The sequence below is a fragment of the Gavialis gangeticus genome, unplaced genomic scaffold, assembly GCF_001723915.1.
Source record: "Gavialis gangeticus isolate Ggan-Ray unplaced genomic scaffold, GavGan_comp1, whole genome shotgun sequence".
NCBI lineage: Eukaryota > Metazoa > Chordata > Crocodylia > Gavialidae > Gavialis > Gavialis gangeticus.
The window spans coordinates 259887837-259913210 of record NW_017729032.1 but is presented as its reverse complement, the minus strand read 5'-3'; the positions used below and the strand labels follow the sequence as shown (position 1 = coordinate 259913210).

General features: G+C 43.3%; 1 long non-coding RNA gene across 1 annotated transcript in view; it reads left to right on the top strand.

Annotated features, from left to right (window-relative positions):
• The window catches only part of LOC109303558, a 184343-nt gene that overhangs the window by 5184 nt on the left and 153785 nt on the right, over positions 1–25374 (top strand). The window contains exon 2 of the long non-coding RNA XR_002099157.1: positions 459–1807. This is a non-coding gene — a long non-coding RNA (uncharacterized LOC109303558). The remainder of the gene's footprint in view (positions 1–458; positions 1808–25374) is intronic.

Genomic DNA, 25374 nt, shown 5'->3' with positions numbered 1-25374 from the left:
CGAGGGTAGGACTGGTGTACTGGAGCCCCCATGAGGTGGGTGAGGGGTTCCAATTCACTCATTTCACCCTTTAGCACTGGCTGGGCAGCCCTACAAATGAGTTCCCTCCTCTGCCTCCCCCCCACCCCCCATTCTGAAAACAGTGAGCATCGGCAGAGAGCTGTGGCCATTGCTATGGGAACATGTCTGCTGGCTCCCAGCCTGCAGCTACATTCCCCTCCCCCTGAAACCAACAGTGAACTTCTGTCTGGTTCAGGGTCATGTTGTAACTCGGAATGTTTTGCAGAAATGGTTCAGAGTTACAGCTGGGAGCTGCACTAGTCTCTGCACCCTAAAAGCTAGCTGGGGTATAGCTATGCTATACTGTTGCATGGGCAGTGTAAGCATCTTCTAGTCAAAATCTTTCTTGATTTATGATGCATGTGATAAAATGCAATCTCTTCCTGTCACACTTTCAGGCAGCTGAAATGAAATGCAAGAAAACTCATCACAAATCTTCTGTGTTTAGGATAAAAGAAAAGAGAATATTTATCGGTGTATGGCTGATGCTGGAAAGGGTATTCCTGGACAACCAGAAAAAATGCTAATCTGCTGATAACAATAATGTCTACATTACTTTCCAATGCTAATCTTTCAAGCTCAGCAGAAAAGTGGGCACTAGTAAATAATTTCAGTTCAGAATTTGGATTTTCAAATGGTTTCCTGGGCTAAAAATCAATGCCAACAGTTATCTGCAACTTAAAATCTACTTTGCAGTGGTCCTGACCCTGCAAATATTAAGTATGTGAGTGATTTTTTTTTTAATGAACACTGAGTCCTCAGGGCAGCAAGGACTGTGGTCAGGTAGATAGAGATAATATTTTAATTTATTTTTCTTTCCTTAGTGGCTTTTTCAAAGTTACAGTAGTGACCTTATATATTGGATGAGGTTTTATATATTAAAAATACCACCAGTCTTTTCTCTGAGATGAACCAGTTTGCTTTGGGCTGCATAGTTCTCCAAAGGCAGCTCAGACCCAGACTGTGGCTGGCCTGGTGGGAGGAGTGAGCTATCAGGAGTCACTTTCCCCATTCCCAGCACACTCATTGCAAAGTATGTAGAGACCCCAGTGTATCACATTGTACAACAGCCTTGTCAGGCAGAAATGAGAACATTGGGGTCCTTGACTGTCTTGTTTCCAATAGTGAAGGCATTACTAGCTGTTTCTTTTTAGAGATGTAGCAAACACTGCTGCCAAGCACACACTGCCTATAGTAGGTACTGTATTATGTCTCTTGCATAGAAGTCATGGGCTTGAGGTACTCAGCCTATGGGCACTGTAGCTCTTAAGCTAGATTATGGCTCTTATCATGCTGTTTCATAAACAGTGTATTTTTGACTTCAGGTAGGTATTTAAGTTCTAGGTACATTTAAAAACAATCCTTATTTTTTTATGACAGTGGCCTTTAGAAAAAGCAAGAAAAGGACCCTAAAAAATTGTGTTACAGACCCATGATTATTCCTAAATAGGCATTTTTCCCCCTCATGGAACACTTTAGACATGCTCTTAAGTGGAACATTGGGAATGCACTATATTATATGATCAAAGAAAATTCTGAGGAAATAAAATTAACAACATTGTTCTCACCTTGTAATATACTAATAAACTAGCTTCAGCCAAATCACTGCTTAAGGTAGGTTGTGTTTCTTAGAACTTCATAAAGAACTCTACAAAACCCGAAAAAAGAGAAGAAATATTCCACCCCTGGCCTCTTCCAGCGCTCTGTTGAAGAGGGAATGATTCAGAAGTAAAGCATCACTTAAGTGGTAAGCAGCCAGTAATTGCTTCTTCTTTCCACAAGATAATATTTAAAGCACAAGAGCTAGGCATTCACTAGTGTAATTTTTACAGTGAGGTATTATAACTATGTTCATCTCCTAGAGGAGAAAAGTGCACAATTGCCACATAACTAAAGTTCAAAGGGAGGGAAGGAGGAGAGGGGAAATTGCAAGTAATAACCGCATGGAGGTGAGAGTGCACAAAATTACTACCCAGTACTACTCTAATGGATTGAGATGACATGTGGCAACTCCCTGGAACAGAGGAAACCAGAAATGTATTTGCTAAGAGGCTAATGGAATCACAACTCCAAAAGTCACTGACTAATCTTATGGAATGGGAGTGGGAAGTAAAAGCTGTTTGAGTTACTTGAAGAATCAGTGTTAGAGTAACCAGGGAGTTGTGTTGCTTTTCATTTACTTAATAAAGCAAGAAATGATATGCAGAAGAACAAGACCAGAAGGCCAGCCTCCTTCACAAGTCATAGAAACCCCTTTAAAAATCATATTAAAAACTAAAAATTCACCTGTTGACTTCCTTTTGACTCCCTTAGTGTTTCATCTTTGTTTATAAAATACAGCAGTTGGATATGATTTCATTCCAGAGATAAATTATTTTTGGGGAAGTTATTTCCATTTTGCTGTTCCACGTAATTTAAACATTTTCAGATAAATTTGTTTTAAAGTAATACATTTTAAAACCTACAGGAGCTCTTCTGTTGTTGCAAGTGGAAGATATGCACTGTCTTCTCTATCTTCTAAATCCCTGTTTCCTGGCCTTTTTGAAGATTTATCTTTACTCTATTTCAGCTTCAAAAAATGTGACTTTGATATATAAGTATGCTGGTTAGGACAAATTTATAAGGGATGTCAATTCTTAGACTTCAGAAAGCACTGTGTATAGATATGAAACTGCAGCGTCTTCATGTTTGGCATACTTTAAATTTCTAAACACTCCTTATGTGCAAAAGCAACAATCTGTTCTCAGAGTTGTAACCCACTATGTTTGCTTTTCCTTGTCTTTAATCTCAACCAAAGGTAGTTTTAGTCTAAGATGATATAGCTTTTCTTGTTTATAGAAAAAATATCACAATAAACTAATCAGGCAACTGTGATCCAGAGGCATTTAAATTGAGTATTTTACAATTACCTGTATTATAGGAATGTTATGGCTAATGGGGGATCTGGTATGGGCTACTTTCAAAGATGAGATATCAAACTAGGCAAGCTATTGTTCTCTTCCAGTGAATAAACTCTTAGTCTTAAAAAGCTTTGCCTCTTAGAACCTGATCCAAAATGGTTTTAATCTTCCATTAACTTCACTGGGTTTGGACTGGGGCTTCAGAAACCAAAATTATAAATTGTATGCAGGTAGATTTTCTGTCCTCTTCTATATAAGTTCTTGTATCATCTTCATCAGCATAGCAATAGGTTGCCTTCCAGCACTGAAGCAGGTGACGTGACTGTTAGGGTAACGATATGGATTTTGGGTGTTGGGGTAATGATCTAGATTTTGGAGAGCTCTGGGTGTGCAGCTGAATAAAAGTTTTTCTTTGTCTCAGCAAAAGCCGCTAGTCAAAAGGCTGGATGATATATTAAAAGCAGCTAACTTGGCTAATACTTAAGTAAACGGATTCTTAACAAAAGGATAGGGTGCAAAGTGCATGATGTTTTGGGTAAAAAATAGAATGCAGCCCACCAGCTAGTGTCAGGAGACAAAGCAGAAATATGGCCTTGGAGATTGTGCTGAAGTCAGCAAGAAAACCAGAAAGAACCAGTGAGAAACCGTAAGTGACCAAAAGAAGATAGGAGTCAAAGTCTTACACATGCACTCTTTGCATTTCCTTCATTTACATGTTTCTCTGTTTAGGCAATACCATGCTAAGGAAGCAAACAGTAAACACAGGTGGAGCTTGAGATGGGAGGAAAAATGGTTGGAACCAAAGGAGGGATAAAGGCGGAGTAAATGTTAATGTGTATGAAAAAAGGTGTATAAAATGTGAAAAGAACTAGTGTTCAGGCAGGTCCCTGGTTTGTTTTTTGGGATGTTTGTCCAAAGCTGTTTTGATTCTGAATAAAGCTGTTGTGAGCAATGCGTGCTGGTGTTTGCTCCTAGCTTGGCCTGGCTAATGAGTACCAGGTTCCATGAACAATTGGACCATTGTCTCCCTAGTCGTTGGGCGCTGCATGGAGTTGGGGTCTAACAGTGACTAATATCTGTCATGTAGATTACTCATGAACTCTGGTCCCAGTCAGAGAATTGTATGCAGTGGGATGTTCATCCTGTGTGATTATATCAAAAGCAAGTTTAAAGAAATATACTTGCACTTGGAATGGAAGACCATGAGGCTTTTGATGGTGTTCAGTTTTCATGGGAGTTTATTCAACAGTTACAGAGTGGCCTTCAAGAGAGATGAGCTTTGCCCTTGGGATAGACATTTCCTTGCATTAGAAGAGCAGAGTTGTCAGTCATGGTCAACCACAAGGAGATTTAGGCAATTTTTGAAATAACTTAGGCCAAAATATTTAGCACCTTGAAGGTAATGACTCAAGACTTGATCTTGATGTTGTTCTATGGGAATCCAGCACAGAAATTGGATATTTGACATAGTAGTCTGTGTTGCTGAAGATGCACAGTGCTATTTTATAGTTGGAATATAAGAGTTAATGGTGATATGCCTTATCACATTGCTGTAGTTCAAATGAGAAGAGACAAAGGCATATAAAAATGAAGGCAGATGGGATGGAATCTCCTAGCCACTCAGAACTGCTAGAAAACATAGCTTGCATATTGGCCTGGGAGAGTTTTAAGATCAATGAAGTGTGCAGGACACCCCTAAATTATAAATTGCATGAATTGAGAATGGCTGTGGATATTCCTTAGAGTTTACTAACATCAGAACTGTTTTAAGTAGTGTGGATTTTTCTTAGGTATGTTGTGATCTTTGAATAGTCATGGTTAGACAAGTTGCTATGCCTGGGGGCCAGTGAAGTACAATGGAATATTTAAATCTACTCAAACTGATCCAGGGAGAGATTAAAGGTAGCTGGGATTAATTTTTTTAAATGCTGAAATGTAAAAGCAAGAAATTGATGGAAAACATCTCATTTTGTTCCTGTCTTTACCAGCTATACTTTCAGTCACTAAAACATACAGAAAAACATCCCTGCATCTGTTTTCCACAGGGCCTGGACTAAAGGAAGTTTCATAGATTCATAGATTAAGGGTCGGAAGGGACCTAGTAGATCTTCTAGCCCGACCCCCCGCCAGGGCGGGAGAACAACAAGTTGTTTTACCTGGATCTGAGATTTTGGGGTACCATTACATTACAACTCTTTTTCCCTTTGGGGTAAAAGGGCCTGAGTGGAGTTGAAATTCTCATCCTGTGATTTTCATGAAATAGTCATGTCACTTATTTTGCTTGTCATAGAAATAATGCACTTGATAAAAATTTAATGTCAGTGTTGCAGAGTGGAATATTGTCCCAGAATGTATATTTTTAAATTACCTATAACCAATTGTAGATTATTCAGCAATGCTATTATGTGCATTTGTCTCTAAAAGTTCCTCTGCAAATCTTTCACTGGCACCAATCCAGGAAAGTTATTAATATTATATCAATGACAAAGCAATATATCTAGAGTCAATCAGCTAGAAGCTGACTAGAAAACAATTTCACAACTCATCTTATCTTTTTGGTTTCATTTTGAAATATGCTTAATGTGAATATAAGCTTTGGAGTTTTAGTTTCAAAAGCAAGAACTATCCATAGAAAATTATCTTCAATAAATGTATACAGAAAGTCAAGGTTAAACTAATGTCAGTTTCTCTCTCAGATGTTAAGAGAATACTATTGGAAAAATGATTTTAGCTTTAAAGTTTTAAATTTAGTTTCTTGTAGCAAAAATACCTATGATATTTTTCCATGTTGAAAGTCTGCTTAGGTACAACAGCCTTTTGTAACGGCCTTATTAAGGGCTTCACGTTGTCACTGATGCTTACAGCAGAACAGCTAGCTTTACCCAGCATATGCATTTATGTTACAAAATTATACCTAGGGTCTGATCTTTCTTCCATTAGTATCAATGCTGAAACTCTGGTTCACTTCAGTTGGGCCCAAGTAAAACTTGCATGTATTTCCATAACCCACCTTGAGTCTGATGCATTAAAAATGACTTCCATAGTGTCATTAACTATAGTTTATCTGTATTTCAGAGAACAGAATTGCACAGCCATAAATGAGACTAAAATCACAGAGGTACTGGTATCTTTAAATCTGGAAGGTGCAGCTAAATCAAACTGCTTTTTATCCAGGGTTTTTGGATGTAGATCTTCTCTGAGAGTTGTACTGCCTGTATGCACTATTATACCCACTGCACAAGAAATTTCCTTTCATGCACGAAGAAACTCCAATCTTCAATATCATTTATGTCACAAGAGTTGGACTCTGTATGACTCACAGAGCCTTTGGTGCACAGACACGTTTACTGTTTTGTGTACGGTAAACAGTAATGTTTGAGTAATGTGAAATGCAGGAAACTGAGCCGTGCTGATGGAGGATTATGGATTTGATCTCACTGGGGGGATTGTCTGAGAGAGAGAAAAGAGTAAAAATGGAATAGGGGCCTCAGGATTAGCCATCATTCAGCTCTAACATGAAGCAATAGAAGGGGTTCAGGGGAGTTCAGGAATAACAAGTGATACTATATAGATAAAACTCTGTGACTGACAGCTCCCTACAAATCACAGAGGACACCCTCTCCAAAAAGCGTTTAAGCATAAATACTGGGACCAGCCAGTGACTTGCATAGGACACTTGGGGATACAAAAGTGTTTGTTAGCTATCTTATTACTTCTCTAAACTACAGCCTAGAGAATATCTTATTCATTCTCTAAGCCTGATCAGCAGTTGAACTGGCAGAATGATCTAGAGTGGAATTTAGGTTGTCCTAAGTTACCCTGGAAAGGGTAAGACTTTAGGGATAATGTGCACAGTGTGTACTATTTTACTTTAAATTTATTTTTTGTCTGGATGGCAGGCACTAGATGGCCTATACACATCCGGCCGCTGGGGTACACGTCTGGCCGCCACGGTACACTGATCCAAAAAGTTTGAAAACCCATGGCCTATATCTGTTGCAACATTTTTCTGGCACCCAGTGTTTCCCCAATGAGACTTTACTTTCCTGTAAAATAAAAATAAACAAAAAACCCCAAAACTTCCCCATCCCTGTTTGTACCATAGGAATGTCACAAGGTATATGGACCAGAATCCAAGATCTGAGCCACTGTTTTTCCTTCTTGACTTATCCCAGAAAGGGATCTAATAAATACCTGAACCTCAGCATGTGAGACTGCAATTCTGTCTCTGCAATTCTGCAGAGAAAGGCTTTGTTGTAAAAAAACAGTTTGAGTTCCACACCCAAACCAGATGTTCTATATGTTGAAGGTCCCTCACTGATATCAGGAATAAAGGATAAACTCATTAGTATTCTCATTAGAAATTTTCCATTGATAAAAATAATTTTAACATCCTCTATTATCCAACAGCAGTTTCAGCCTTGCGAAAAGCAAGCAGTTCATTGTAATCAGGCTCTCATATGAATGGAGAAAGGAGGTGAAAGGTTAGAATGACAGAGAGTATTGCTGATTCATATGCTGGAGACAGAGAAGAATGAAAAGCAGGAAATCAATATGATTATACATTATGCTACATTGTCACCATGCCAGATCCCAAAGGTTGACCATGCTCCGATTGCCACTGCTGCTGACACATCACATCATGGGGAGGGGGGAACTCCAGAGGAAGAAGTTTACAGATATCTTCAGTTTACTTGGTTTATTTCCATTCTTCCACAAAGAAAACCACATGAGAACTGGACAGAGATCTGTCTATTTATAAATCCCTGGGTATTTGCAGGAAGCCCCAGAGCTCAAGTCCCTTAATACCACCATCGTAAGCTACTTGGTAGCAACATGGATGCAGCACCACAGAACAACCCCCACTCCACCTCCCACCCTAAAAGGGGTCCCACTGTCTGGGAGAAGAGAATATGCAGAACAGGCTTGTCCAACATACAGCCTGCGGGCGGCCATGTGTCCCGCCAAGCTGTTTTCTGTGCCCTGAGGTCCCTCACTAGGGACAGACGGGGGGAGGAGAGCTGCTCACCCCCACGGGGCCAGACTCACGTGACCTCCCATGTCACATGAGCTGGATCCCACCACTGCCCCGAGGGCTGTGCAGTGCGGGGATGCCCTGGCTGCACCTGACGGGATGAGCTGAGGATAGCACCCGCTTTTAGCTGTCTCTGGCTTGGCCTCTTGCCCCCAGCGTCCCCACCCGCCTCCCAGGACCTGCCAGGCTCGGCGGCCATGGGCCGGGAACAGGGCACAGCGCCTGGCACAGGCAGTCAGTAGGGCAGCCCTGGGGGGGCCTTGGTAGGCGGGGTCCTGGCATGACCTCTGTGGGGTGAGGCGGCAGGAGCCAGTGTTCACCGGGCCCTGCGCTCCGCGCTTGCAGCACTGAGGCCACTAGGGCTGCATGTGCGGGCGGTCAGGCACCATGGTGAGCAGGACCGTGTGGGTGGGAGAGCAAGGGGCTGTGGTGCAGCGGCCACCTCGCTCCAGCCCCCCTCAAGCAGCACCAGCTCATGGGGCTGCGCTGCTCGGGGGCAACCTGGGGAGGACGGGGGATTGTCGCTCCCTGCGGCTGGGCCGGGTGCTATTCTCCTGCCGCAGTGGCTGCCTGCACCCTCCCAGGGGCCATTTGCCTTCACCGTGGAGGAGCGGAGTGGTTCCCCCGAGGCCTTCCCCTAACAGGAGCCACCCTGGGCAGACCAGGCCTGAGACCCTGCCAGGCTGGAAACTGGCTTTGCTCCTGCATTTCCGCCGTCCCTCATCTCATATGTTGGTTGGGCCCCAGCCGTGCCTGCCCAAGCACTGCCAAGACTTTGGGCAGTGGTGTTGCTGGTGTGGGCAAGACCTGGGGAAACAGTGACATAGGCAGCCCCTTGGCCTGCGTGAGAGCACCGGCTACATTGGTTTGCTCACATACTTTAACACAGCTGTCAAATATCTTCTGGGACTGCCTTCAAATGGTGGTTGCAGTAGGCAGAATTGGGGCCCCAGCTGTGGAGATGGCTGGTCCAGGACATCATTTGCTGTAGTTTGTCACTAGCTGAGCACAGGTGGGGGTTTTTGCCAGCTTTGCCTTATTTCTGGCTTGTCCAACATATGGCCCGCGGGGTGATAAAATATGAATATGGCTTGCCAGCCCACTGGGTGATAAAAAGTTCATGATCTGGCCCCACATTCAAAAAGCTTGGACACCCCGATGTAGAAGATTAACAGAGCCTAGACAATTAGCTTCTGTTTGTAGGCCCTGTCAGGCCAGAGAGATAGGGAACATGGCATGTATTGTTGACCTCACTTGCCCAGGTCACTGCATTCCCACCTTCTCTGAGCAAATGCCTGCCTAAAAATCCCAGTCCCCACTTGTTGGAAGTATGAATGATATAAATGACAGGAAATCCAAAGAAGAAAGGTCCAACAGAAATCATGATGTTAACAAGACATATGATGAATATCAATCTTCCATCATGCTGCTCTTCTCTTGTCTGAGTGAGGGAAAGGGGAAGAAAAGAGGTCAGTTCCCTGTTAGATCTCATTTGTTGTTATTGAGCTATTACAGCATCAGAGTCTTTCTGATGTGTCATGAAGTCATGCAAAATTGCCATGGAAATTTAGAAGGCTAGACACAAAGTTTATATCTCCTTCACCATGCTGAATTATGTTAAATGTTTGAGAACAGTATTTCATGCACTTGAAAAACTATTATTCTTTGGGACTACGTCATTTGCATTATCTGGAATGGAGGTGGTCTTTAAAAATATTAAAGACTCGGAGACTGTCAGAAGTGAGCTTCACACCCAAATAAGCCAGTCATCTCAAAATTTAGGATGATGTTAGTATTGTCAGTCAGATTCCTCATAGCACATGAGTTTTTTCTTGGTCTCCTATCAGTTAGTAATGCAGTACCAACTATTACTGAAAAAACCTCTGTTTCTTGCCATACTGTAGAATAATAAGCACCAGATAATGATAGCCTTTTGTCTGCATAGCATGTTTCATGACGATAAATGCTTTTCCACTGGTTTGAATATGTAGTCCAACATTACCGATGCTGTAATGGAGCGAAGTGATGATGCACTTGGAAGGCACAGCAGAGAGTAGTTTTCTGTCAGAGACAAAGGGGCAGATTCTCAGCAGTTCACCATAGTGCCACTGAAGCTGAGAGAGATGTTAATTTATGCCGCCACAGGATCTGGCCCAAGGGGCTCAATACTCTGTTACTTCAGTTTTGCAACAGCACGATTCAGTTGAAAATCTTTGCTAGGGTATGCATGCATTTGTAGAGAATGGAGATATTTTCACATACATTCATTTAGAATTTTCTTGTTTGGAGAAGTGAACAAATGCAAAGTACAAATTTGCAAACATAATAAAACAGAAAATGAAGCAGCACCTTTTGGCAAGGAAGCAGGCATTACAATAAAGCAGAGTAATTATTCTTGTGCCAGTTCCTTTTTTAATGGCATCTCTGAATTGCAGTGACATTAGTAGAGTTGAACATTTCCTGCGGACAGAATGTAAATGCTTACGACTGCAGGGCTTGTTTCCTTTAGCGTTCGTTTGTAGCAGCTTTTCTATGCTTTAAGGACTGAAAGAGGTTTGTGGTGGTGGTGGTGTTTCAGCATTTTTTTAGTCCTGGGTTATACAGTTGAAGACATGCCTCCCTTCTTTGTGTTTTTATTTAGCAGTCTACTTTTGCTGTAGTTGACTGAAATCAGGATATGTTAAAGGAGGCTGTTGTCTTTTCTTTTATATGTGCTCTTCTTCTGGGTTCTGTCACTTCTAGTGGGGATCACTTCTATGCAGTCTGCTGGGGACTTGATATCTGTAGACTCTTCGGGCTTATCCACACCACAGCAGCGACGTGTCCCTGTCAGGGATGGGGATACGCATGCCCATATGCCCACGGCCATGAAGTTTGCCAGTTGGCTGCCTCAGGGTCAGCCCTCTGTGCCTACTTGTGATTCCATTGTTTTTGGTGGGCCTGGCAGTGGTTTCTGATGAGAAACCTAGAGTCGCTTCACTGGTGAACTTGGATTCCAAGCAAGTCTGTAGGAATGGGTGGGTGGGGTATGCTCAGGCCAATCCTCATTGGAACCAGCTGCTACCACAGTGTAGACAAGCCCTTTGGAAACAACACCCAGGGCAAAATAAGACAGCTTGTTTAGTGAAGTATATTTCTTGCAGAAAGTATATGTAGTAGCTCCCAGTTTTGAACAGGCTTCCAGGTCACTTATGAGTTCAGTCTGAAGTTATTTTATTTGGTTTACAAAGTTATCTGCATCTTTATGGCTGTTTGGCATGACTCCCGCTTCCTGTCGGACCACAGCGGTTGAGATAGGCTGATGTGCTCAAGCTCACACATTTACATTTCAGGGCTTGAAGCCAGAGACCTTTCAGGAACTTTTGCTCCTGGTACCCCCTCACCCCTTTTACTGATGCTCTAAATAGCTTGAGCTTTGTGGCATATGAATGGTGTAAACAGCAGAAGGAGTGGAATAGTGTATAGTGCCAAATGTGTAGTGGGGGGAGTGTGGATTGGAATGAAAGAAACATTTAGGCTGACTGGATGTACTTATTGCAAGAGCAAGACCTTTTAAACCAGTGGTTCTCAACTTTCGCCACACTGGAAACCCTTACTACCTCAACCCCAACACCTGGTTAAACATATGGACAAGGTAAAATGCTTGCAACCCAGCTCCTGGTTTGAGACTCTACACCTTTGGGAGTGGAATGGTTTCCAGAATGAATGGGAGAAACTCCATATTCTGTGAGAGATAAACATAGCTGGCACAACATGCTGGACAATACCCCACATGGGTTGGTCTAGGATTCATAAGGAGATATTTGAGATGGAAGGTAACCGAATAGGTCCTCTCTAATTTTATGATTCATTTCACGTGCGCTTGGCAAACAAAAAAAGAGAGGCTAAAAATAAAATGATAACCCATAATGATTTCCAGTTGTGTTTACTTCCCATCTTATTGCAACAAATAGACATTAAGGCGGGAGGCTTTTATCTGTGAATACCAATAGGTTGCTACATCTTGGTTACTCTAAGGCCCAGGGCTCAGTTTATACCATATGGTATACTATCTGCTGTTAGTGGCACTTCCCATGGCCACGTTTTTAATTTCTCAGGAAGATCACAGAAACTATATGCTCCAAGACAACCAAGCTATTTCTATATTTAAATAAACTACTAAAACAGAGGAAAAAAGAAAACCAAGGAAATGTAATTTCAGTTGGTATCAGCACCAACAAACTGGACTAAAATGTGCTGTGAACTTAGTTATAAAGATGGCAGTGTCTCTTCTCATGTCTTTATCTGGTCTTTTGAATAGACAGCTCAACCTGTCTGTTCTTTTAAATATTTGCCAGAGTGCAATGCGGCTGGACCTAATGCATTGGAAGCACCCTATTTTCTTCTCTTTAAAGGGTGTCCCACCTTTTAATATTTAAGTGACACTGCCCTGATCCATATATCAGGACATATTTCTTCCCAGTCTTTGGTTCTGATTGGCTTAGCAGAGAAGTAGAGGTTACCCATTCAGAAATTATAAGGTTACTCAGTAGCCTAATGCATCATTATTACTCCTATAGCAAACTGTCTGGCACCCCCTTGTCTCCTTGTACTGTAAATTTTGAATGCCATATGATTTTCCAGAAATAGGATTTTGCATCCTTTGGAAAATTCCGGTAGTTATTTTCATCCCAAATTTTGATTAAATGTTGAAATATCGACATTTTCCAGGGAATGAAACTAGAAAAAGAAGGAACAAGACTGGTTCTCGTGTGGAAAATTTCAGTCTTGTAGATTCAACAGTATCTGTCCATCTTTAATATTGGGTAATTGCTTTATGAAGCTGCTTTATTTTAAGGGTGGCATATGGGCACATGGCATATTCTTTAGAGAACCTGTTGGCTAGTACCAGTCTTCTGGAATCAGTAATTTGAGGATCAGTAATCTCACTTGTACCCCAATATTGCAGAAAAGAGTTTGGCCCTTATTTAAATAAAAGGTATCTTTCCTGGGCTGTTGGAAGTCATGTTTCCATTTTTTTAGAAGTATTGAACTTGTATATGAAAGGTGGGTTTTTTGGGGGAGGGGGCGTGTTTTGTTTTGGGGTTTTTTGGTATAATTTCTTTATATTTAAGAAGGAGAAATATTGGAAGAGATTCTTCTGTTTTTCCAGCTACTAAGAGACCAGGATATGGTAACATCCTTTTGTTTTTCACAAGCGTTAAGAAATACTTCTGAAATACCAGCTTCTTTCAGAATTGTTTTCTTCACATTCACTTCTCTCTCATCATCCATCCACACTGTTAAAAGCAATTAGGTTAGGAAAGGTCTCAGGTGTTCTTTTTTCTTAGGCCCTGGCCCATGATAATGTTTGGGAAAACCTGCTCCAGTAGTGACTCATTCTTACTATTCCACAAGCAGTTTTTGATGAGCTTCAGGAGCCCTGTCCATCTTTGATGGGGTGGTATGGGTCATGTCAACATGACTGCTGGAGAGTTAAAAAAAAAATCAGAAGTAGTAACTTTATCTCCAAAGCTGTGTCTGGGTGCAATCAGTCACACAAGCCTGGAGAGAATCCTTTTAGGTTAAAGAAGAAAGGGTTAAATTCTGTTGTCAGTCTCATCTCTCCAGTCCTATTGAAACCAGTAGTTGTATGGGGTAATAGAGCTGCATTTGGCCTGAAGTGCTTCTGAAAGGCGAAAAAAGAAGCACTGTATTATCTGGAAACCCTTTTACATACTGAAATGCTGCACTCTTTATCCCTCCAGGAGAAAGCAGCATGCAAAAGAACTTTATTAAAGAAATGTATTGCACTGTAGACTCTGAGCCCCAGCGATTAACCCCTCTTGTATAAAATGGGTGTCTCCCCAACTGTGCTGAAACTTGCTTGAATAATGATGTGAATCATTTGGTCTAAACCACAGCTGTAGCAGAAAGCACGAAGCTGAGGCACAGAGATAAGGGAAGGATAGAATTTATGAGAGGAAACCTGCAAGATAAAAAATAACAGGGGGGCAGGGGGGAACCAAATGAGAGGGGAGAAAATATCAGACTGAGATGATTTTTTTTTAATAGAAAAAAAAATCTCCCTAGGCAGGACTCAATTGGCAGTTTTAAATCCCTAAATAAATGTCTTAGGAAATGGGTATTGATCCTTGTCTGGAAGATAGGGCCAAAGACATTCATCAAAGGGGCAGATGAAAGACCTGTTTTTTACTGTTCTATAAAGACAGGGAGTCTGAGTTGGGGTCCCCCTTCCCATGCAGTTCACACATGTGTTTTGAAATAAGCAATTGAGGTGAAATTGTTTTCATCTTTGCTTGCCTGTTCTTTTCCTGCCATGTATTTAGAGAGAAAAGAACCTCTAGTAATAACCATCAAGAGCTGAGCTATCCCTTCTCTGTTTTGCTCTATGCTTTTCTTCTTCTTCGTTTCTTTTAAAGTCGCTATACTTACACCACTGGTGTCTTGACATCTGCTTATTGCATTTCATACTAGAATGAGTGAAAATGAGCAAATAAACTTGCGGTTGGTGTTTCCCTTCTCATACAGCCCCCTCTGTCTCCCTAGCTGCCTGGCACATTTTCTTTGGCTGGCAGTAACCAGTGTCTGACATCCATTGAGGTTAAATCTTTTGGCAGGCTAGTGGAGGCAAATCTCCTAGGCAGGTTGAACACTTTCCCCTTTGGTTCTCCTTTCATGAAGAGTCCTTATCAAGGAGGCTTAATAAGGTGGAAATTGTGTTGCAACTGCTTTAAGGTGGGATTTTCAAATAAGTCTAAGTGATTTCAGAGCCCGACGTCCATTGTTGATGTTTGTAAGTGTGGATTCATACAAAAAGAAGCTGCATTGACTGAACTTAAGGTGGAATTGGTTTAACCAAAGACAAATTGTTCCAACTGTGTGTTTGGATGCTTTCACTTCAGTGTATCCCTGGTTAATTTTGCTTTACCTTGTGCATGCAACTTGTAGGTACAAATAAATACTGTTTAGATTTAAACCAATATACAAGTCAACTCCAACCTAGTTGACTTGCACGGTCAGGTCGGATCAGGAGGCAAAGGTCGGTTATCATCAACCAGGCTCATCCTGGGCCTATTCCTTTAACTTGTTCCAGTTGTTAATCTTTAGTGCTTAACATTTGTGTAACTGGCTGGGGTGACCAGGGAAGCTGCCCTGTTCACCAGCTTGGTGGGTAGGGGAAGTGTGTGTGTGTTTGTGTGTCTGTGTGTGTGTGGATGGGGAGGGAGGGAACTGCTGCTGCCACCACCACACAAATGCACTGCCACTGGTGTCAACCAGAAGTTGCTGCTGCCCCAATATACGGCAGCTGCCACAGGTGCTCTGCTGAGTGATTATGCCTGTTGTCTTTAATGTACTGCAAAGGATCCTTTTGGGTCAGCATCTCTCCCTTTGGACTTGAGATGACTCAAGTAGAGCTTGCAGTGAAAACTAGTTATCCAGCACTCTCAGAACATGGCCAGAGGAAGTTTATTCACTGCCCTGTACTATTTGCACAGCTCTCGGTAGTTCCAAGATCACATTCTTTGCTCTGTCTGACCGCTTCACTTTTGAATGTCTGGTGTAAACAATCCATGTTGAACATGTGAAGAGATTTATTTCTTCACTATGACTTTTGATCCATACAGATGCATGCTTAGGGTATTGCAGCTAGAGATTTGTGGCATGGTGCTTACACTGATGGTGTTAGACTTTTTGTATTGGAATGATCTTCTGAAACCTTTCTGCATTTAAGCCAATCCACAATGGATGTGGTGACCAGAATTATGGGAGCTGCCACCCTGGTACTCATCAGCAGCAGAAGTTTACTTCTGCTAGAATGATGGAATTATCCAACATCATGTTGACTTTCATAACCTTAATTTTAATTTTTTTTTACAAGAACAAATTGTTTAGACTAACAAGACTACCAGATTTGGTGTCAGGAATACAGTGTAGATGCACCTTTAGGGGCTTCTTAAAAACCCTCCCGGTATGATGCTCATGTGAAAAACCTATATGAATATAACTTTTGCTGTGGATTTAAACAGAAATTGTTACACCAGTAAAGAGCCCTGTATACTGAGTGCTAGAATAAAAGTGACTTATTCCAGTTTAAGTTTATTAGGAACTAGCTGGACTAAATAAAAGAAGATTCTCAATGTGCAATAAATATGTTCCTCCTCACCTTTTGCAGTCATTTAACTATTTCAAATTAAAGGCTGCTCTAAATTATCTCAGGACAATTTTCTTGTGTAGACAAAGCCTTAGTCTGCCTATCAATTAAGCACGCAGAGCCAAATGTATAGATGGTATACAAGGTTATAGATGGTATTTCAGGTTCTAAAGAGGCAGACAGGAGTGAACAGTAGTGGTACTCAGGTTTCCATTAGTCTGAATCCCACTAGGAAAAAAGCCTGGCTCCTTTAAGTAACTAAAACCTTTGGAAATAAATCTGGTCCTCATAAAACTCTGATAAATGTTTTGCAAGCTGCTAGCCAGTTAGATAAACAAATAGAAATCTAAGGTTTGGGAAGAAATGGGCACAGTTTATCTGCTACTGTAGAATCATAATGCTGGATTTATCTTATCACAGTGTTTTCCTTGGCAAAAGTAGGATGTAGCACAGGATTATGATGTCATTGCAGGTTGTCTACCAAAGAACGAACTGGACTATGAAAAAAGTTTTCACAAACATTCAAATAAAAAAAAAGGGTAGGAGAAATCTCATAAACATTACTTTTATCCTAAAGTCTGAAAGTTCCTCTTTAAAGTTTCTTAAATAAAAATAATTATTGGGTTTATAACTGCAGTGGGTCTACCATTCAGTGATTCAGTCTTTTTTGCCTATATGACTAAGTATTTGCACACTATTGTAAGAACTACAATTTTATGTTTTCACTTGAGTGATCCATTCAAGTTGATTTCCTTGTAAACTTTGAGCATTCAGTAAAGGAATGGACACAATCCCATGCAACGCAAGTGGCCCATTGTTGCTATAATTATATGATCCACTCCAGCATAGTGAGATGTTTTGTGCCCTTCTAATGATTGGTCTAGAGCAGGGCTTCCCAAACTGCTATGCATTCACCCAGGGTATGAAAGACATCTTTGGGGGGCACTGAGAAGAAATTGTGTAAAGGCAGATTTAATTTTCATGATAATAATGATCAGCATTGAAGGGGCTGAAATATAAGGAATGCTGGTAGGGGTGTGCCAGTATTTGGTAAAACTGGAAGGGGGGTATGCAATACGAAAACGATTGGAAACCTCTGGTTTAGATAAAATGATCACTTGCCTTTCATTTTGTTCAACTACTAGATATTATTATTAGTAGTACTACTAGTAGTAATATGTACTATGGTTTTGAGGATGGAAAGATGTTACTGTTGGAAGCATGTTTGTATATTTTTTCTATTTTTGCTGGACAGTTTGCCTGTATTTGATACTGAACTACACAATACTTTATGAGATGAAGTTCAAATATTGAAAGTAAAGATGACTCAGTCCAATTGGAAACATTTTTCTGATCTTTTTCATTTTTCATGTTTCAGTGTAGCTGAAGGACTCTGTAGGTGGAAGTGCACAAAAGTTAGTAAGGGTGAAGTCATTTTATGGGGTTATTTGTTGGGCTCAGCCACATAGTTTAAGCAGTAAAGCATGTCTGAGTTCCTTTTATGGCACCAAACTCACATGAGCAAACTACCACATCCAGTATATCTCATATCACACATGAAGAACATTACAGATAACCAAATTATCTCATTTTTATCAGAGTTCAGTGTTGCCACACTACCCACTTTGAGCACTTTTTACTCATGGGATTGCTCACCGTTGTGGTGCTCCATGATGCTTTGGTAACACTTTAGGTGGCTGAAGTGTGTCTTGTGGTAGTTCTCTGGTGGCTCAAAAGGGTGGCTTTCAGGTTTAGAACTGCTTCACTGATGTAGGAATTGCTGTACTTGCACTTTTATACATGTGCTCTGGGGGGGGCGCTCTTTAATTAGAGAGGCTCTGAGATGCATCTCATGTCTCTGCATCTCTGTGCTGAAAGATGGCAGTAGGGGTGCTTTAACTATATCTTGTTGAGCTAGCTTTAGTTAAAGTGCCCCCACCATCATTTTTCAGTGCAGAGACACTAATACATGAGACGCTGAAGTCTGCTGGCATGAAGTAATTATCACGTTCCAGCAGACTTGATTAATCAAGTCTCCTCTGATGCGCTGTAATTACAGCACATTGAAGCAGCCTCACTGCACGTGTATAGGTGCCCCTTGTGTGATGATGCAGACTTCATTTTAAATGTAGACATGCCTGGTAAAGTCCCAGACAAATTACTTTTTAGGAATGTCCACTGAAATAATTAGAAAGGGTTAAAAAAGGTAAAGGACTAAGTACAGTAGGTGAGAGGATGGAAGAAGGATAAGAAAAAAAGAGAAAGACAAAAGCATAAAAGGGAAGGTAGTGGAGATAATAAGGGAGAGAACTGAGTGAGTTAAAAATTGGAAAGAGATTGGTGATATGAAAAAGAAAAGAAGGAGACTGAAGGAGAGAGAATGGGCTAAAAAGAAATAACTGAAAAGGCATAGGAGAAAATAATCATGATGCTGAGAAACATTTAGCTTTTGTTCTGGTCATTTTGAGAATCAGCTGAATTTTTAAGGCTTATTGCTTCTCATCATTCTGGCTAAAAGATGCCTTTGGGATTTCTCATAATGTTTGCATGTGTATATATGCATATGTGCATGTGGGCACACATGTTACCACCTTCAGCTGGGCTAATGTACATCAGATCCGGTTATAAAGAGGAGTCCAACATATTTTTACCATAAGGCCAAACTACTCAAAATTCCAGATTTTTACTTCTTATTGCTAATTTGAATTTGTGACCATTTCTGAAGGGAAGATATTACATACACGTGGAAGTATTTTGAGTGAAGTGGGATTGAGTCAATGAAAATGGACTTCTTTGAATAAAGGAGTTTCATGTAGGAAACATGAAATTAGACATTTCTCCAACGTCAGATAGACACTCCGCTGGGAATCAAGGCATCTGGATTCAGTTCTTAGATCTGCCATGGCACGATGGAAACAGTTACACTTTTCTACCTCTTAGAGGTGTTGTGTACAGCAGAGCAACAAAATAGTGGACACTTCCATATGAAATTACCTGAAAAAAATGTGAACTCTGAGCAGTTGCCATAGGCTCCTTCTGTTGGACCAGTCTTCCCTTGACCTTCATATGGAGACAACCCATATTACTAATGTTGTGCACATTTAGGCATGGGTATAATAGCTATGATGCATTACATCAGGGCTATCCAACTTCTGAGCAGTTGAGACGCACACACTGCGTGAGTCCCTCAAATCCCCTGGTCTCCATGGACCATGCTACACCACTCCCAGAGGTAGGGTCAGGAATTAGAAGATGGAGGAAGGTGGGGGCACATAGACTCCAGTGGCAGCAGCAGAAGCAATGGGGAGGACTAGCAGCTAAGTGTGAGGCTATAGGTTCCAAGTTAACCCCTTGCAGGCTGCATGCGGACATCTCTGCATCACATCAATTTGTCAAAATCCTCTATTGCTTTCACTGCCGTATTTTCACTTACGGATCAGAAATTCCATACAGAACATTTAAAGCCACATATGTAAGTCTCACACAGTATCTACGCATCCAGATCATCTTTGACCTTGGCAAGACCTGCCCCTTTTTCCCTACAGATTTGCTGATGCAGGCTTCTATTTTCTTGTGATACACAAGGACTGATGTGGTAAAGCTTGGAGCATGGAGTCATGGAAAATGTGTCTCTTCCTTTCTGCTCTTCATTCAACATTAATACACCAACACTTGACTACAGTTAGGATGGTGGCATGTAATTGCAGTTCTGAGGAAGGGGCTCTGTGGAGATGTACGTTTTTTCTTCAGCAGTCCCTTACAGTCAAGGATGATTGTCTTATCTGTGTGTCCGAAGATGGCTAATGAGGCCTACACAGGATTGACAGACTCCACTGCAGCTTGGATATGTGTTTCCGTGTAGGGTGGGTAGCACTGGATTCCTAATTTGGTCCGCAACACACTGTTTCTGCTGCTCCTGCTTTTCCATCTCCTGTTCTTGTTGTGAGGTTTCAAAGTACTGAGATCCCTGCAGCAGGATTTTCCTCCATTTGTAGTGGTCCTGGGTGACAGTCGTCCACAAGTTGACATTAATGTTGCGTTTTTTTTAAGTTGCCCTTTAGGACATCCCTGAAGCGCTTTCTCTGCCTTCTTCAGCATATGCCTCAGTTGAGCTTGGAGAATAAAACTTGGCTTGGGAGTCTGGAGTTGGACATCTGGATGACATGGCTGGCCCAATGAAGTTGATGTTGGATGATCATTGCCTCAATACTCATAGTATTTGCTTGCAGGAGGACATTAACGTTGGTGTGTCTGTCTTCCAGCTGGATCCGGAGGATCTTCCAGAGGCATTGCTGATGGTACTTCTCCAACAAATTGGGAAGTTTCCTGTATGTTGTCCATGTCTCCACTGTGTACACCGAAGTGGGGATCATGACTGCTTGATAAACCATGACCTTGATTTCAGATCTGATATCATGATCTTTGAATACCCATTTCTTCAGGTATCTAAAGGCTGCACTTGCACACTTGAGGTAATGTTGGATTACTTCACTGATATCAGCCTTCTGCAAGATATGGCTTCCAAGGTATGGGAAATACTCAGTGTTCTCCAGAGTCTCCCTGTGGATCTGGATTACTGGAGCTGGGGACTGTTCCTTAGGAGCTTGTTGCTGGAGGACCTTAGTCTTCGGAATGTTAAGCATGAGTCCCACTTTCTTGTATGCCTTGGTAAAGATGTTGACAATTGTCTGAAGGTCTGCTTCTAGGTGAGCACACACTACAGCATCATCAGCATATTAGAGTTCAATGGTTGAGGTCAGGGTGGTCTTGGTTTTGGCTTGGAGTTGGCTGAAGTCAAACATTCAGCAGTTTATGAGTCCCTTCTGACCGTGGTGTTGAAATCACCACAAAAATGAGAAGAACAAGTCTGTCTCCCTCTGGAACATTAGAAGGGACTAGGTCAAGGTTGGCATAGAATTCCTCCTTGGTTTCATTGGCGGTGGCAAGAACCAGGGCATATGCACTGATGATAGTGGCATATTGGTTTCCAGGCAGTTTGTGACAGAGTCATGAGGTGCTCATTAATCCTAATAGAGAACTCATTGAGTTGGCTTATGAGTTGATTCTTAATGGCAAAACCAACACTATGAAGTTGATGTTCTGCTTCCTGTTTACCCTTCCAGATGGTATAGTTGCCTCCATGTTCTTTGAGCTGCCCATCTCCCATTCACCAGGTCTTGCTTAGTGCAGCTACATCAATGTTGTGTTGCCTGAATTCTTGGGTCACAATTGCAGTGTAGTACTCTGAGCATTTACTATTAGGGTTGTCCATGAGAGTCTTAATGTTCCAGGTCCCAAAAATGATGGTGTATTTTGCTGGTATTTTCAACTGCAGTAAAGATGATCCCATCAGACACAGTTATCCAGTCAGGAAGAAATACAGAATATTGTATTAGACAGGCTATGCTTATGGAACCCTTTTTAGCCCCCTCATATGGGGTGAGCAGAGCAGATCCTGAAGAGGGCTGCTCAGTCACAGTTAAAGCAGCCAAATTGCACTCCTGTCTCATCCAAGTGCTAGACAGCCTTCTTATTACTGCTTCCTTTCATGCCAATCAGGAGGGTCACATGGCACCCAGGATGCTGCCTCATTTGTGTAGGGCTAGGCAATCATGGTATAAGACAGGCCCTGAGAGCAGAGCTGGGCAGTAGCAACTGGGGAACTGAAGGGTGAACATCTGGCCAGAGTACTGCTGGTCCCAGAACACCTGGAGGTTAAGGTAGGAACTATGGGGATGGAGGAGGTTCCTGGACTGGAGGAATGACTTAAAACTACACTCTGCTGGGGTTGGATGGTGTGGTGGGGCAGCCTGTGGTAGGGCAGTCTCCAGGAAATGCCATACCTAGGCTTCCCTACTAAAAGGTGAGTATGGGGCTCCAGAAGGCCTCAACCCCCACTGCCTTGTGGGTGACCCAGTGGAGGGGAAAAGGCTAAGGGATCACACCCTGACAGAAAAGCACAGGTGGGGCCAGAGGCCCCAGTCAGGGGGTGGAGTGAGAGCCAAAAGCCGCACAGAGTAGGGTCCATGTGGGGCCTGAAGGACTGCACATAGACTGGCTGGAATACAGGCCCAGTGAGTGGCAGAGAGTGAGTGAGCCCAGTGAGGGCAGAACAGCAGGCCCAGGAGGGGTCTAGAGCAACTATGTGGTCCACAAGCTCACAGAGAGAGGGCAGTGTGTGGAGGTGCCTAAAAAGGTATACCTGTAGAGGAAAGGGCTAACTGCCAAGAACCTACCCATAAAACCTCAACTGGTCAGTGCTGGGGCCAGGATCTGGACAGTCAAAGGGCCTGAGTTCCCACAGAGAGGGACGGCCAGAGCTAGAGGCTTGGAATCCTGACTGGCCTAGAGGTGAGGCCATGGCCTGTGAAGCCAAGAGTCCCAGTGGGTATGGGCAACTGGTGCCTCCTGAGTTGGGGGGGGGGGCATTTGCCCCCCCCAGTGGCCAGTCAGCAACTGGGGGAGGTCCACCCACAGCCAATCTCACCAACCCACAAGTGACAGCAGTGTGCCACTGGCACTTCCAGGCATGCCGCTGGCACTTCCAAGTGAGCACGATCGGCCGCAGGGGGACCACAGGGATCGCTTCTCTTGGTGCCCTCACTCCCTGGCTGGCATTCTCAGAGGGGGCACCAGAACTCTCACCTGTCCCCCCACCCTGTCTGGGAATGCTGGCTATCAGGGGGTGCACGGGAACCCTTGTGCACCTCTTATGCCTCACCACTGCCAGAGGGGGACAATTCCAAGAGGGAAAGGGGTCTGGGGGGCTTGCAGCCCAGTATGAGGGCAGAGGTTAGGCTGCCTGAGTAGGAGAGATTCAGGTCAGCATCCAGTGGGGCCCAGTGTGGGGCCGGAGCCATATAGTGATGCTGTGAGGCATGGGATAGAGTGTAGGGACAGCACAAAGCCCTGTGTTGTGCTTTTGGCATTAGGGCATTAAATGGACAGCCTCCCACCTAGGAACAACTTATTAGTTACAACAAAGGTGTGGCAGGAAAGTCAGCTGGGTGGACTGACTTAGACAGGTGGGTTGGCCAATGTTTGGACTGGCTCAAGATGGCCCCCTGCTACAGCTGGAAAAAGGTGTTTTCATGGAAGATGCCTGTTCATGACTTTTATCATGAAGCAACTACTACACATCAGCTTCTTTATGGCTCTTGACAGAACAGGACCTTGATCCAATGGCAAGGAGCCCAACACAATTGGGCATCTTATTGCAGTGCAGCCTTCATCCATCTTCACAGCCATTGAGATTCTAATATCTTTTTCTGCCTGCTCCGCTATTGAGGATGTGTAGACCCATGGCTGGGGGCTGGGCAACATTATTATAATGGTGATATGTATTCACATGTCACAGCATCATCAAAGGACATATGTGGCTTTTCACGAGGGAAACCATTGCCATCTGCTGTCCTCACGACATCCTGATGGTGCTGCCACTGCTTGGTCTGCAACTGCTTAATTGTGAGAGTTACCTCTGCTTCTTTCACAGCTAACCTTCCCTGAAGGTCATTCTACTATCTGCCACTTGTGGACATGCTGGGTAGCAGTACAGCTCTGCCCCATAGAGCCATCACCTACAGGTCAGAATACAAGAAGGGACTGCATCTCATGACACATCACTCCCCTCAGCTCCTTCCTGTGGACAGCATATTCAAGCTGCACAAACCTCTTTGATAGCAGACCAGTGTGCACATGTCTGCTGGGACAGGGACCCAGTCTCACAGCCCTCCTTTTTTCATCTCTGTATTGTTCATGAAGTAAAGACTCAGGGATTGCTTCTCATTTATCTTGAGGGCACAGTGTACATTGATAATGCCTTGTAAAGGGGCCTTGGTATTAGTGGGAATCAGGTCATCATCCTTCATCTCTTTTATTATTTATTAGATTCTAATTAATATAATACTTTCTATATCTTACTGAATTATTAATTCATGATCATAGTTTTTCAAGCACCTAGCCTGGCTGTGAGTGACCAATTGCAAAGCCCTCCCTGTCTTACTGTTTGCTCACTGGTTTTTGTACTTGTCCATGAGTGTTTCTAGATTCTTTGTGCTGAGGCACTGAGTGTCTACTGTGCAGTTACTGCTTTAAACTAAACCAGGTTTTGGTAGCAGTCTGCCTAGGACCAAAATACCCACATGATCAACCTGTGTTGAGCTCTACATTACTGTGGTGCAGAGGGTCCAGTGCTAGGGTGGTAAAGTCATCCCCTTGGCATCCACCTAGACCTTGTCTTGCTTGCTCCCATCTGGGCTCTCAGGGTCATACCCTGTTGTCTTTCCTGCCACAGCTTGATGTTATAATTGGACAAGGAGGCTGCCCCTAGAGGGTAGGGGGTTTGGGGTGCTAGGCCTTTGTCTGGGCCCCTGGTCCAGTCTTTGTAGACTCTCAGCCCCTGGTCCTACCCTCGCAGGCTCTCAGAGTGTTCCCTCAGTCTTTGCTGTAAAACACCATAGTCCTTCTGCTAATAGCAGCACTAGACTCTTTGAAGGGTCTAGGACCTGGGGTGCCCTGGGTACCCTTCTTGGTGAATGTCGCAGGGGGACGGCACAATATGGCCCCGAAGGGAAAAAGGGGTGCCCCGGGACCCGAAATAAGGCGGGGGAGAGAGAGAAGGGACGAAAGAAAACAACGGGTTCCTTACCGGCAGCCAACGACGCGGGAATGGCAGAAGCGGTGGCGGGACCCACGTGGCTGATTAGCTGTGTCTTTTTAAAACTGCAGCCAGCTGCGATCAAAGATGATCAGAGCCGGCGCGGGACGATAAAAGACGCTCCGAGGGAAGAAGCCAGGGGGGAGAACTGGAGACCAGCCGGGAGGGGAGCCAAGCCTGGCTTCTTGTCCAGAGGTGAGGGAGAGGCCAGCAGCCATCTGCGAGGCTGGAACACATCTCTCAGCTATGGGACGGAGAGCACCGAGGGAAAAGTGGTGGATTCCCAGGTTTGCGGTGGCGGAGCCGGGTACAAGGGTCCGGGGACAGAGTCCGGGTCTGAGAAGTGCCCCGAAGAGAGGGGGATAGAAGAAGACCCGGCAGGCCAGGTGGGAGCGGCACGGGTCAGGAGGTCACCCCAGAGCCCATCCCGGCAGGGAACCTCCACTCAAGCAGCAGGAGGGACTGCAGATTCCGGGATTCAGCCAGATGGGACTGCTCGGCGAGAGACCGAGGGAAGAGGGGAACAAGAGTGTCAAGGAGCAGTCCTGAGGGATTGTTAAGAAAACAC